Source organism: Cydia splendana, chromosome Z (genome assembly GCF_910591565.1).
Source record: "Cydia splendana chromosome Z, ilCydSple1.2, whole genome shotgun sequence".
Classification (NCBI taxonomy): Eukaryota; Metazoa; Arthropoda; class Insecta; order Lepidoptera; family Tortricidae; genus Cydia; species Cydia splendana.
The window spans coordinates 35,920,866-35,934,326 of NC_085987.1; the positions used below are offsets into that span (position 1 = coordinate 35,920,866).

General features: G+C 36.2%; 1 protein-coding gene across 2 annotated transcripts in view; it reads left to right on the forward strand.

Moving 5' to 3' along the window:
- The first annotated feature begins 880 nt into the window (after positions 1-880).
- Positions 881-13,461, forward strand: part of LOC134803932 (ecotropic viral integration site 5 ortholog) — a 42,404-nt gene continuing 29,823 nt past the window's right edge. For both annotated transcript variants that reach the window (XM_063776752.1, XM_063776753.1), the window contains exons 1-2: positions 881-1,002; positions 13,004-13,055. The gene's annotated coding sequence lies outside the window, so the exon portion shown is untranslated. The remainder of the gene's footprint in view (positions 1,003-13,003; positions 13,056-13,461) is intronic.

The following is a 13,461-nucleotide window of genomic DNA, read 5'->3' on the forward strand; positions in this document are numbered from 1 at the left end:
TAATATCCCCTATTACTACCTACCAATACCCGCCAGGTTAAACCGGTTGTCAACTTTAGTTCCATTGGTACACAACGAGGGCGCCACTAGTATAAACGTATAAACGGTTGGGGACATTTTTTGTATGGAGTTACCGTTCTTCGCCTGGTGAGTATTATAGCCGTAACACACTGCCGCACTATCTCTTTCTCCCTCTTACTTATGGGTGCGTCCCACAATGACCTTGGTGCGGTGCGGTAGTGTGTTATGGCTATTATATACTTTGCATGTGAATGTCATCAATGTTGTGATAGAATTTGTTTCTAATCTGTGGTCCTGTTTCGTTATTGTGAACGGAACGCACTCCTCACGTCTAGTCTGCACCTTTAGGCCCCGTTCGCACGGCAGCTTTTTCAACGCGCGTTAAAAAAGCGTTTGAATGACGCAAATGGATAACCATGTATGTATTCACACGAAGGCGGTTTTTAAGCGCGGCGCTTTTTTATCGAGCACTGTTCGATTTTCGGCGTTGAGCGATGGCGTCAAATTGAATAGAGCATACGGAACTCCGTGTATCTGTTCTCACAAGCGTTAAAAAAGCGCCGGCGCTGCTGTCAGTTGGCTGTCAAGTGTCAATTTTTGGTGTCAATCGTCAAGATTATTATTAGTTTCACCTTAAAAATCTCAACTTTTGCTTACAAATTCCTGAAATATTCAAGCTATATTCAAATAATACGTCGTAATAGCAAATAAAGTATGACTTTGCTGAGATGCGTACGTGGCAGTACGACTCACAAGTGATTTTTAAGCGTTCATATGAACACAAATATTGGAAACGGTAAAAAAGCGCCAACGTCGGGTTTTAACGCAACGCTTTTTAAGCTGTCGTGCGAATGGGGCCTTACTTGTAGAGTTTGCCAGCTGGGCGGTTCCAATACTTAAAATTGTACTTTACTGTTAATGTTACGCGGTTAGTGAATTTCTTCGTTACAGTTCATTTCACCAGTGCCGAACACACAAACTGTAAGTACTAAATTAGTTACCAACATATTTGTTTTCTCAGTTGACGAGTCGAATCAATACCCTGACAGGCGGTGTAAAACAACGAAAGTAACAGTAACATAATTACTGTTTTCTAATGAGTTCATATCATCTACACATCAGCATTGATAATCACTTAAGTTTCGGCTTGTAAAATAGTATATTTATATGGTGATATCCGTTATATTCACAATATTTTGTTGTGCTGTCTAGTGTCAATATCACTTTGGTAGACGTCAGTAATTAGATGTTTTCCAGGTCAATAAACTTTTCTAATGCCATGATTTTATTATTACTAGCTTGTAAATAAAGCCCAAATTCCACAGACCACATACCTAACTGTTCTGTATTGTACCTTAAAATTCTTACTACATAATATGGCTCTTCTAGTGCTAATTAGTTAAGTTGTTACCTAATCCTAACTTAATATTGTTTAGATTAGAATATTCAACATTTTAATTATCCTTGCAAGCTAGACCTTGTAGTTGCTTTGCCCCGTTTGTCTAACAGGTTTGCCATCTTAGTACAAAATTGGTACAAGAGTGCGATGATTAGTTCAGTATCTGAAAAATAAAACCACTGCTTAGTCCATATAAATAGCCAATGATAAATTTTAAATAACTTTTTCCAGAACTAACTTTTATTGTACTACAAAACAAGCCTTATTGAGCTTACTGCGGGACTAGGTTGTTCTAGGTGAAGTTGTCCTATAGTATTTACTTATTCAAACTCTATGAATTATGAGCATATGTATATATCATAATATTAATTATATTATTTTATTAACATTACTCTTCACATTTGTTATATAAATAAAATTTATTTATTTATTTTATTAACAATTATAATTTTACCTTAAATTGGCAAAAAACATGGAAGGTCATTAGTTGAAGCCTCCTTTGTAGGTAATGTGTTCTGTGTCCCATTGCCAATTAAATGGTTAATATATTTTGTACATTGTAAGCAACAATGTACAGTTGAAGAGTATTTGCACAGATCCGAATGTGTCTCCCAAATAATACTTACACAAGAAACTTCACTAGTATATGCTTTGATAATTGAGTGTATTGATATAGGAACTTCCTACCTATTATTTAATTTCACACCTAAAAATCTGATGACTGATCAATTGATCATATATTTAAAAGTACCTAATGCCATCAAAGGGTTTCCTTTTACAAATCAAGTCACATGTTATGTTATTATGATAGGTGTTGTATGTATTTATTATTGTTTTTGAAATGCTGTTTTGCGAATTTTTTGGCATTGCTAACTGCTCTTTGCGAGATTTTACATTTTTTTCATTGGCATTTCAATCAACTCAACCGGTCTACTACATAACAAGTGAAATTAAACAATACATCATGATGTGATAATAATAACGTAACCTTGGTATAGTCTGATTTTTATTCTCATAGAATAAATGTACACAGAGGTATTGTGATAGGCGAAAAGAAAACTTTTGCAGTGTTAACACTATAAGAAATGTACTTTTATTCTACTGTAGTAATATTAACAAAATCAAAAAAATCTAAAATTATTTTGTCACCATGATTAATTTATTGCACTGGTATCAAAGTCTGGACACACCTGGGAGGCTGCATCAAATTGCTTGTTTGACAAATGTTCGAGATTAAGTACTTCCATAATGGCTTACAGTTAGTAGTTCCGTAGCCAAAATGCCAAAAATAGAACCCCTATAGGTTATAGGTTCTTGTGGGCTTGGTTTCCGCAACTCGACGTCATATGATTGCGCCTATTTTGCGTGATGGGTTGGCGGCCCCAGCTTAAGCCGGAGCTGTGGTCTCTTCAGCTGTCGCAGCCTCCATAACAGATTGGGGTTGAGTGTCGGGAGGGCTTCCTTCGCCTGCCTGCAAGTGCCTAGGTTAGACCAGTACTGATAAATAGAACCCTTATAGTTTTGTCAAGTCCGTTTATCTGTATGTCACAGCCATTTATCTAAAGAACTATAAAATATAATTTAATGGTATTTTTTGGAACATAGTATGACCCTGGCGCTAGGCGGGAAATCGCGAGGTTGAAGAAGAAGAAGCATTTTATGAGCCACTGCTAAGTTTAGTATGTTAAAATTAAAAAACCGGCCAAGTGCGAGTCGGACTCGCGCACTAAGGGTTCCGTACCATTACGCAAAAAACGGCACAAAAATCACGTTTGTTGTATGGGAGCCCCACTTAAATATTTATTTTATTCTGTTTTTAGTATTTGTTGTTATAGTGGCAACAGAAATACATCATCTGTGGAAATTTCAACTACCTAGCTATCACGGTTGATGAGATACAGCCTGATGACAGACAGACAGAGATACAGACGGACAGTGGAGTCTTATACTCTGTATCTTTACGTATTTAAATAAAAGTTAACAAATAATTTGTACATTTTCGGGTAGTTATAAAATTTATTGGTTAACCAACCAAATACAAAACCACCTGGATTTATCACTGAACAACCTGACTTTAACCTACATCATTTGATCATGTAATGTTTTCATCTACCCTCAACTGGCTTAAGGAGCCATTTGAGGGTAGATTTTGTTTACTTTTATTTAAATACCTAAAGATACAGAGAGAGTATAGTAATAGGGTCCCGTTTTTACCCTTTGGGTACGGAACCCTAAAAATGTATATTTTTGAAGGTGGTATACATGTAGGTTTTTCTTTAGTAAATAGCAACATGTGACACATTATTTAAAAGGTCTTTAAAAATATGGTAACAGTTTGTAAAAAAGTTTTTTGATGAAAGTATACTTTTTAATATAGTCACTTCGAAAGTCGAAAAAATTTGGTTTAGTTCTAGGGTTCCATAGTCAACTAGGAACCCTTGTAGTTTTGCCATATCCGACTGTCTGACGGTCTGTCCGTCTGTCTATCCGCGGCTTAGCTCACTGATCGTTAGTGCTAGAAAGCTGAAATATAGCATGGGTAGATATATAAATCAATTACTCCGACAAAGTGGTAAATAAAAATTAGAAAATATATTTTTAGGGTTCCATAAACGTTAAGTGGCGATGTTTTTTTGTGGGGTGTCGTTGTATAGGTCTTTCAAAGTGAGTAATGAGGGACCTTCTAAATTGCTCACTAAGATTAGACTGCCAAAGGAAATATTACATACAGCCAACGACCACTCTCTCTGTAAGCATACTTGCGACATTAAAATTAAAAAAAAAAAACTAAATCTATGGCACTATATTTATAAGCGGTTAAACATGGTGCTCGAATAGCTTTTTCAAATGTCAAGTTTAAAAACTTAAAAAGGCGGCAATTTTATAAGCGGATTAACATGTTGCTCGAATAGCTTTTTCAAATGTTAAGTTTGAAAAATAAAAAAGGTGGCAATTTAAACATTTTTATTACTTGATTACTTAGTAGTTATTTTAATTATAATATTTTCTTACATTGTCTGAGAAAAGCACTATACAATCCTTGACTGGAACAGGGATTGCATGACTCGCTTTATTCGGTCTCGTCTACGACTCGGCCGTCTACCGCAATCTCGTCCTGTAATCCCTTAATCCCTCGGCCTCTGCAGTAATGTACTATTTTGATTTAGTAGGTACAGTCACCTGCAATAATATGTTACTCTTCGAAGGCTGCAAAAATATGTGACACGCTCTTATGGCTCTACAAATAAGATCGTGTCAGATATTTTTGCGGCCTTCGTTGTGTAACATACTATTGCAGGTGACTGTACATATTTTGACAGCTCGTGACGTTACTGTCCGTTACTACGTCATATCGAATGCATATGTATTTTTTTGGATCATACAATACATATGTACGTGTTATTGAAGGCTGCTATTTAACTGATCACCAGATTTAATAAAATTTAATACCAAAAAAATCTACTTTACCACTCTAAAATAATAAACCATCACCAAAATTATAACACCATTTTAATGTGAAATGATTACCAATTTTATTACATTTTACTATCCTATTAAAGGAAATGACACCAAACTTACCATTATTAACCCAAAAATTGTAAATGATTACCAAATTACAAACCCCATTTTAATGTGAAATGATAACCAAATTTTTACATCTTGCTATCCTATTCAATAAAATGACACCAAAATAATCATTGTAAACCCAAAAATAGTAAATGACCACCAAAATTAGAACTCCATTTTAATGTAAAATTCTAACCAAATTTTTAAATCTTGCTATCCTATTAAAGCAAATGACTCCAAAATAATCATTGTAAACCCAAAAATAGTAAATGACCACCAAAATTGTAACCACATTTTTATTAAAAATGTGCAAATATTTAATATTATTCTATCGTTATCCTATTAAATTAATTAATCCACTTCGTCATCTTTTTTAGAATAGAATAGAATAGAATAGAAAAACGTTTATTGCAAAAACCATCTACATACAGCACCACACATATAAATTTAAAAAAGAGGATCTTATACACTAAACAGTTTAAACTATTATTAGCTTAACTAACATGCAATAATAATCGTAGTATTGATGCTGCTATAGAGGCTACAAATGGACACCACTCAGCATATGCTCTAACATAATATATATGCTATAGCGCTGGTCTTCCGTGGAGCCCAGGGCAAGAAGATAGCTCAGAACAGTAAAGGCAGTGTCAAAATGTGATTCGGTACTTAATATTTAACACAAATTAGAAACTTATACATGAAGAAAAAGGAAAAGAAAAAAAAAATTGAAATTTGATATGGAAGTGAGTGGGTTGGGAATATGTAAATATATATAAAAGAAGTCAGGCAAGGCATGTATTTAGTATAATATTAAATATAGTGGATCATATATACATAAAAAAGGGAACTCGAATAAATAAAGCATTAAAATAATATAAAATTTGTGAGTTGGTAGTTGTAAATCGGTTTATAGAAAAGGCAACGAATTTTTCTAACCTAACCTAACCCACTTTTCTAGTAGCATTTCGTTTCTGTATGGGTTGCAGTTCAAACCTAACCTAATCCACTTTTCTAGTAGCATTTCGTTTCTGTAAGGGTCGCAGTTCAAACCTAACCTAACCCACTTTTCTAGTAGCATTTCTTTTCTGTATGGGTCGCAGTTCAAACCTAACCTAACCCACTTTTCTAGTAGCATTTCGTTTCTGTAAGGGTCGCAGTTCAAACCTAACCTAACTCACTTTTCTAGTAGCATTTCGTTTCTGTATGGGTTGCAGTTCAAACCTAACCTAACCCACTTTTCTAGTAGCATTTCGTTTCTGTATGGGTCGCAGTTCAAACCTAACCTAACCCACTTTTCTAGTAGAATTTCGTTTCTGTATGGGTCGCAGTTCAAACCTAACCTAACCCACTTTTCTAGTAGAATTTCGTTTCTGTATGGGTCGCAGTTCAAACCTAACCTAACCCACTTTTCTAGTAGCATTTCGTTTCTGTAAGGGTCGCAGTTTAAACCTGACCTAACCCACTTTTCTAGTAGCATTTCTTTTCTGTAAGGGTCGCAGTTCAAACCTAACTTAACCCACTTTTCTAGTAGTATTTCTGTTCTGTAAGGGTCGCAGTTCAAACCTAACCTAACCCACTTTTCTAGTAGCATTTCTTTTCTGTAAGGGTCGCAGTTCAAACCTAACCTAACCCACTATTCTAGTAGCATTTCAGTATTGAGCGGGAGCTTTGGTAATATGTATACATTTTTTGGTAATCATAGTGGTTTATTTAGGTGAAAATATCGCATCAATTTGGTCTTCAAGATTTGGTGATCATTAATGATTTTTTGTGATCATTCAATATATTTGGTATTCGAATACAATTTGAAGTGCAGTCGTAATTAAAACGGTGGTACTTTTGTAATTTTAGGCCTTATTTATTTGGTGTTCAGTAATTTTTTTTGGTAAGCATGATTTTTTTATTTAGGGTACCAAAGTATTTTTTGGTGGTCATTATATTTGTAGCCGTTATTGAATGCGTAGGACACGCAACGCAGTGTTACATTACGTATGCGGTGTAATTTGGCCCTAAAATTACCACGATTGCGGTCACTTCATGTTTTAGAGCCGCGTGTTCATTTCCGTAACCTGCAACTAGTGCTTGTATTGTTTAAGCACCAGGTTTGGTAAATATGCATCCGAATTTCAATCAGTGGGAGTCCAGCCCGAATAGAATATATTCAACAGCTGCTTTGATGCTTCCAGACGCGAGGCCTCCCACTCGAGTGCTATTAATTATTCGCGTGGTTCAGGCGAAAACTTGAACTGGTTCAAGCTTTTGCTATCTTTAATATTTAGAACTCCGTGTTTATACCACGACTATGATAATTAGATAAATATCAATGACTGTACAAGTAGTTATTGGTTCTATTATAGTGCCCTCCTAAGCCCAATAGCGGTATCTAAAAACAAATGATGTCGAAAATGAAATAATATTTGAGATACCGCTAATTGGCTTAGCAGGGCAGTCAGGCAGGGCCAATTACAGTCTGTAATAGGTACCTATGCGGAATTGAGAAATAAATAACACAGCGGGAATAATATAAATATTTCGTTATTATTTCCTATTTTTTTAACGACATGTTTGCACTCTTAGTAACCCTCAACTCAAGCGAAGGTGTGCTTTGCCAAACCAAAATTCATATAAGTGATCTTTAAAAGATAGACAGTATTATACTTCCAGCACGATCGGTAGAATATATGTATATTTGAAAATGAGAAATTTGCCCAGAAAATTGTTCTAAAAAGTCAGCTAATTAACTGCATTCTCACAAACCTCTAGCTAACTACCCCGGGGCCGGGGGGTAATTACAGCTGCATGTAAACGACATATGAGTCGCTTAACTTCAAACTTGGGTAAATTCATCTGTCAGATTATGCGATTTTGGTATTAAGAAAAGGTAATAGGGTAGATATTTGCTGAGAGGGACGAATGCATTTACCCGAGTTGGAAGTTAAGCGACACATAATTTAAAGGTACTGTTACACATGCTCTAAAATAGCATGCTAAAAAGCGTGCTATTGAGTATGCTCAATACGAGCATGCTTATGAGCAGTTTACATTTGCTAGCAATAGGCATGCTAGTTTTAAGTATGCTCCTGAATAGGCATGCTCAAAGCAAACACTCCAATACACATGCTATTTTATAGCGTGCTCTCTCGCTCTCTGTCAGTTCAAACAAAGCCATGGACAATCAAACAGCTATCCGTATGGAACTGAATAAAATCATCCTTTTGCTAGCAATGCAATGCATCCAGAAGCTTATATCAGCTCGGCAAAAAAAGAAAAGAAAGAGAAATATTTGGGTCCGTGATTGAATATCTAGAAGACAGGACTTTGGAGCAAGTGCTCATTTGCTTACAGAAATGCGAGTAGAAGATGCTGCGGGTTATAAAAACTATTTGCGGATGCTACCGCATCAATTTGACTTTTTACTCTCTCAAGTTGAAAGCGCTATACAGAAACAAGATACTAGCATGCACAATAAGCAAACCCGTTCACACGCGCTAAAAGCACGCCCCCCTCCACCCGCGCTGCAGGTAGCATGACCAAAAATCGCACGACCGTTGATTTTTGAGCAAACTTAAAATGAGCATGCTCATTATTAGCAATGTTTCGACACACATACTACTAAGTAGCAATTGCTCAATAGTGGCATGCTTTCGTGCTAGTAATCAGCATGTGTAACAGTAGCTTAACTGATAACTCGGTGCGAGACGACACTGAAAAGGAGAGGGACGGTGGGTAGGTCGACGTACTCCCTGCTGCGTGGTTGGTGTCGCCGTGAGCAAAGAGTAACGACTAACTAAAAGAAAATCGCAAAAGTAATATTTTAGGCACACAAGGGTATCACATTGTCAATTGCCGACAAGGTGGATTTCTAACTGCTTCTTTTACTAATTTGATTAATATTTTATTGATCTGTGTAGGTATGTGGCATCCTTGCTGATTTTCCCTGATCCCTGAATTTGATATTATCAGTCACGTTCTCACGTTGACATTTGCGTTTGATGAAAAGCAATAGAAAAACTATTTTAACAAAGAGGATAAATCTTCTACCAAATACTTAAATATAAACTCGAATGGTACGTAATACATACGTAGGTAGGTCCTTGTTGTGTTGATGCGATTCGCCTCCTAGATTTCCCTATTCCGATTCATTTGGACAGCTCACCCTGTGTGTATAGGTACATCCTGCATTTACGCCTTGGGTACCACTCGGCCTGACGCCTATCCGCGATAATAACGTCACGCTCATTCGTTACGGTACCGCCGCCGTAAAAAACTCACAAGCACGTTCTCGATGGTTTTTATGAAAATACATGGATGTGAGACGCATGTACTGTAGGTGTTTTAGTATGTACTTATGTTCGTAGCTGTAGCTGGGTAGGATAAGCATTAGATTCAACTACATATAGAATATAGAACTTTATTATACATATGTCTGTGTTAGATTCGTACAAATTTAGGCAGGCGTGAACTAAGTCCCGAAGGTGTGCTAGTAACTGGGTATTGATTCCATGTACAGTCAGCAAACTACATTTTACATTCTATTCTAAACTACAGGAAAAACAAAATATAATAATATCGCCGATGAATGTATGAAGGTAAGGAACGATTATCATACGCATATCTTGAAACGAACTTGTCCGGTTATTATTACAATTATTGTAATAATAAGTCATTATTATAATGACTTCAAAACTATCATCTTTTATCTCTATCTATTCTTACTACAATCTTATCTATGTATTATTACTACACTTCGATTCGGCGAAAAAATCTGTTTGGGCATAGTTTCATGGCGGGGTCAAGCTCTGTGATTTTTGTTCACGATTAGTACCTAATTGTGCAACAAGGGCAATAATACAAGCAGCTAAAATTGTAACAAATAATGAGCCGCCTGTCGGGAAATAAAAATGCTCAAATATACCGAATTTGTTATTTCTACTTAATAGTATAAATCACGCGAGACCGACGTCCTTAGCGTTGGTATGCTTTGTCTGCGTTATACAATGGCATAGACGAAACATTTACCTAGACCTAAGGCAATAAGCTCTCAAACTATACCCTGCTCACAAACGTAACGGTTTAAGTTAATGTAAATTCAAACAAAAACGCTTCTAATGTAATGGCAAAAAAATATATAAAAAATCCAGAATAGGCCAGTGCGCGTTAACTACAGTATGTATTTATACGTACGATATAGTCATGGGCAGCAGATATACATACGAGTACATGTGCAGTTATATATGATTCGTTGGATGTTAATCCGATCACAATCCAATTACCTCTGTCAAAGGTGATACAAACATGCAGGTAGACCAGTGTACCAGATTAACCGTATAATTACAAATTTCGAGGACACAATTACACTGGTCGCCTCAACGCCGACTAAGTAACCAATAGGAATAAACACCAGGCCGGTATCGTATCAAATTAGAGAACGGGAAACGTCAGTAGCCGGCCGATGAGTCACGGTGCGTTCTACCTGCCCACGTGGGCCGTGTGTCCGCTTTAGGTATAATACCTTCTATTAGTCAACTTTAATGAGTTTGCAATTCCTTTTCAAAATGTAGATCGTGCAGACATAGGGGTCTAAAATTAGCAAAGAGCCAACAGTTATATTTTGATCGCAGTTATATTGAACATAGGATGGGTAAAAAAATGGTAAGCACCGTGACGTCCAAGACTATAAAATATGCGTATAGCGTCGCTGATTAAAAACACCAATAACTAAATCGTGTAGTTTGTGCGAGATACGCTTTTGCACAAGCATGTCCGAAATGCTTTGGGATCGCGTGCGTGATTGGTAGTCACTTGCAATTACAATCTTATTTAAAGATAGTAGAGACTTTACTAAAATATAGATGTATAATCAATATTGTGTCAAAATATATGCAAATTACCTGACTACCAGAATGCCTATTTATTTTCTTCTCAAAACACCTTCTTAAAATGCCAAAACTTCTAATCGCTGTGGTGTCACAATACCTTAAACTCAAATTCCTTACATGATGACTACTGTGTTATCCTAGGTATATTGTGAATATTATGATTATGACCATTCAAAAATAATACGACAAAGGTTATAATTATAAAATTGTAAATAAGATATACCATTTATAATTGTTTTTTAGTCACCTGCAATATTTTACGTGATGAATATATATGTTGCAGCCAAAAGTGTGAACTGGTCAAAAGAACTTTTAACCGACAAAAACAGGCAAAACTGCTTTTGACTGAGCATGTTGGTCAAAAGTAGTTTTACCTGAAAATCATACCTATTTCTGGCAGCAGTTTCGTTTTTAGGGCGTAGCAATAAAAAAAGAACCCTAACCTACCTATCTCTGGGAACAGTTTCGTTTTTAGGGCGTAGCAAAAAAAAATAACCCTAACCTACCTATTTCTGCGAGTACTTTTGACTGATAGTAACAGTCACAATTACTATTAACCAATGATTTTCAGGTAAAACTACTTTTGACCAACATGCTCAGGCAAAAGTTCTTATGACCAGTTCACACTTTTGACTGCGACATATACAAGTCATACTGAGCAACTTTTACTATGGGATCAACCTTAAAATCGAAAAAAAATTGTCATACATTTTGGCTGGTCAGATGATATTTTGTATGGAAGAGTCAATTTTTTTCGCGATTTCGCGGTTGGTCCCATAGTAAAAGTTGCTCAGTATGACCTATAATATATATTCACCCCGTAAATGATTGCAGGTGACTAAAAATCACCCTGTATTTAAAAAATAAGTCCCATGGGTAATTGTAGAAACGTACTATAATTTAACATTTAGGTATTTTGAGACAGACGATATGAATTTAAGTCATTATGACAATAAGTCATTATTAAGAAGCTTCGACCAACACCGGCTTCCGACACGTCGGAAGGGAGGGGCCCAAGCGATATCTTACCGTACAAATATTTCTGCCATTTTTTGCGGGGGGAAAGGTGCACACAGTCGCACTTTTCACACACTTACATACAAAATCCAATCTGTAATGACGACACAAATACATAGAAAGTGACACACGTCAAAGACAAATCTTGCAAACCTCGATCTCTTTTTGTGTACGGATGAGTCACAAGTGTCACAACACGCACACTATCACATTTTTGTATACGTATTCTGAGAGATGAGAAGTCGGATTTGTCCCTCGACCGATCCGCAATTTGTACTGGGCGAGCAAAATCGATAAATCCAACAATTACATGAGACTAAAATATAATAATTGTGTTTAAATGTAATTAAACGTATGATATGTAAAAAAAATATTACATTTGAAATGTAACACCTTCTTTTTGTAAATTTGATGTCCCCGACCTCTTTTTACAACAAAAAACCGAGCAATTAGGCATTTTTTCTGCTGCTGTGTTCACGCGCGCGTCTGGACTCGTTCTAGTGAAAAATCCGAGTGCAACTAGTTTTATTACCCGCGCTAGATCAGTTGATCTTGTACCTAGGCAGAGGGGAAATAGTGCGAATGCCGCCTAAGAAGGTAAAAATTTGACATATATGTATGTATGTGCATTTTGTGCGCCACCTCACCTTGCCATAATTTAAGCAGGTTATAAATTTACAAATAAATGGAAATGTCTATACAAACATTTTTATGTGTGTCCATGTTTCAGATATAAGGAGAACCAAAACATGAAAATCGGTGTAATTGTATCTCTTATCGTTCCATGAATTAGAAAAAATTAAACTCCGCAATACGAATGAAAGGAGGATTGCAAATTGCAACTGCGAGATGCAATTATGGATACAAGTGATGGATCCTAAATCCACTTGTAACCGTTATTTGCCCAGTTATTTATTCCTCGACCCTCTGATCGCTTTGCGAACTCAGTCATTTCATATGCCAGAGATTCATATTTGATTTTCATATGGGCACGAATGGGTTCGTTGCAGTCTTTTTTTAGCACGGATTCAGCAGTCGAACCGCTCACTGATAGCCTGATATCGACATTCTGTTTGCTTTCTGAATGGAAATCGATACCATTTTTTTTTTGTTGCAGTTTGTTTATGTTTGATCCTCGGCCAGCTGCGACAAGCCCAATTACAAAACAGGTAAATATGAATGACCGTTACCGTATTGTTATTGTTAGTAGTTTGTGTCACAGGATAATTCGCTGATTGCAACAATACTTATCAATTTACTTTGACCTAAACACTGCACTGCTTTGATTGCAGAAAGATTTGACCTATTATTTAAGCTCCGATAGTTTGAAGAATGCATATTTTTATTTTTAATGCAAGAGAAAACTCCGTCTACTGTGTGATACGGGTCGTACCTACTTGCTTGACCGACGCAACCTAATGGCTTCAAATTTGGCCACAAATGAACTGTAGGTGTACACATATATTTTTACTGCACTTAGACCGAACTGCAATTATCCTAGCACTTTCGTACATTAGATGTCCTACAAACTGAAAATAATCTCGTATCTACTATAAAACAAATAAATCTTACCTC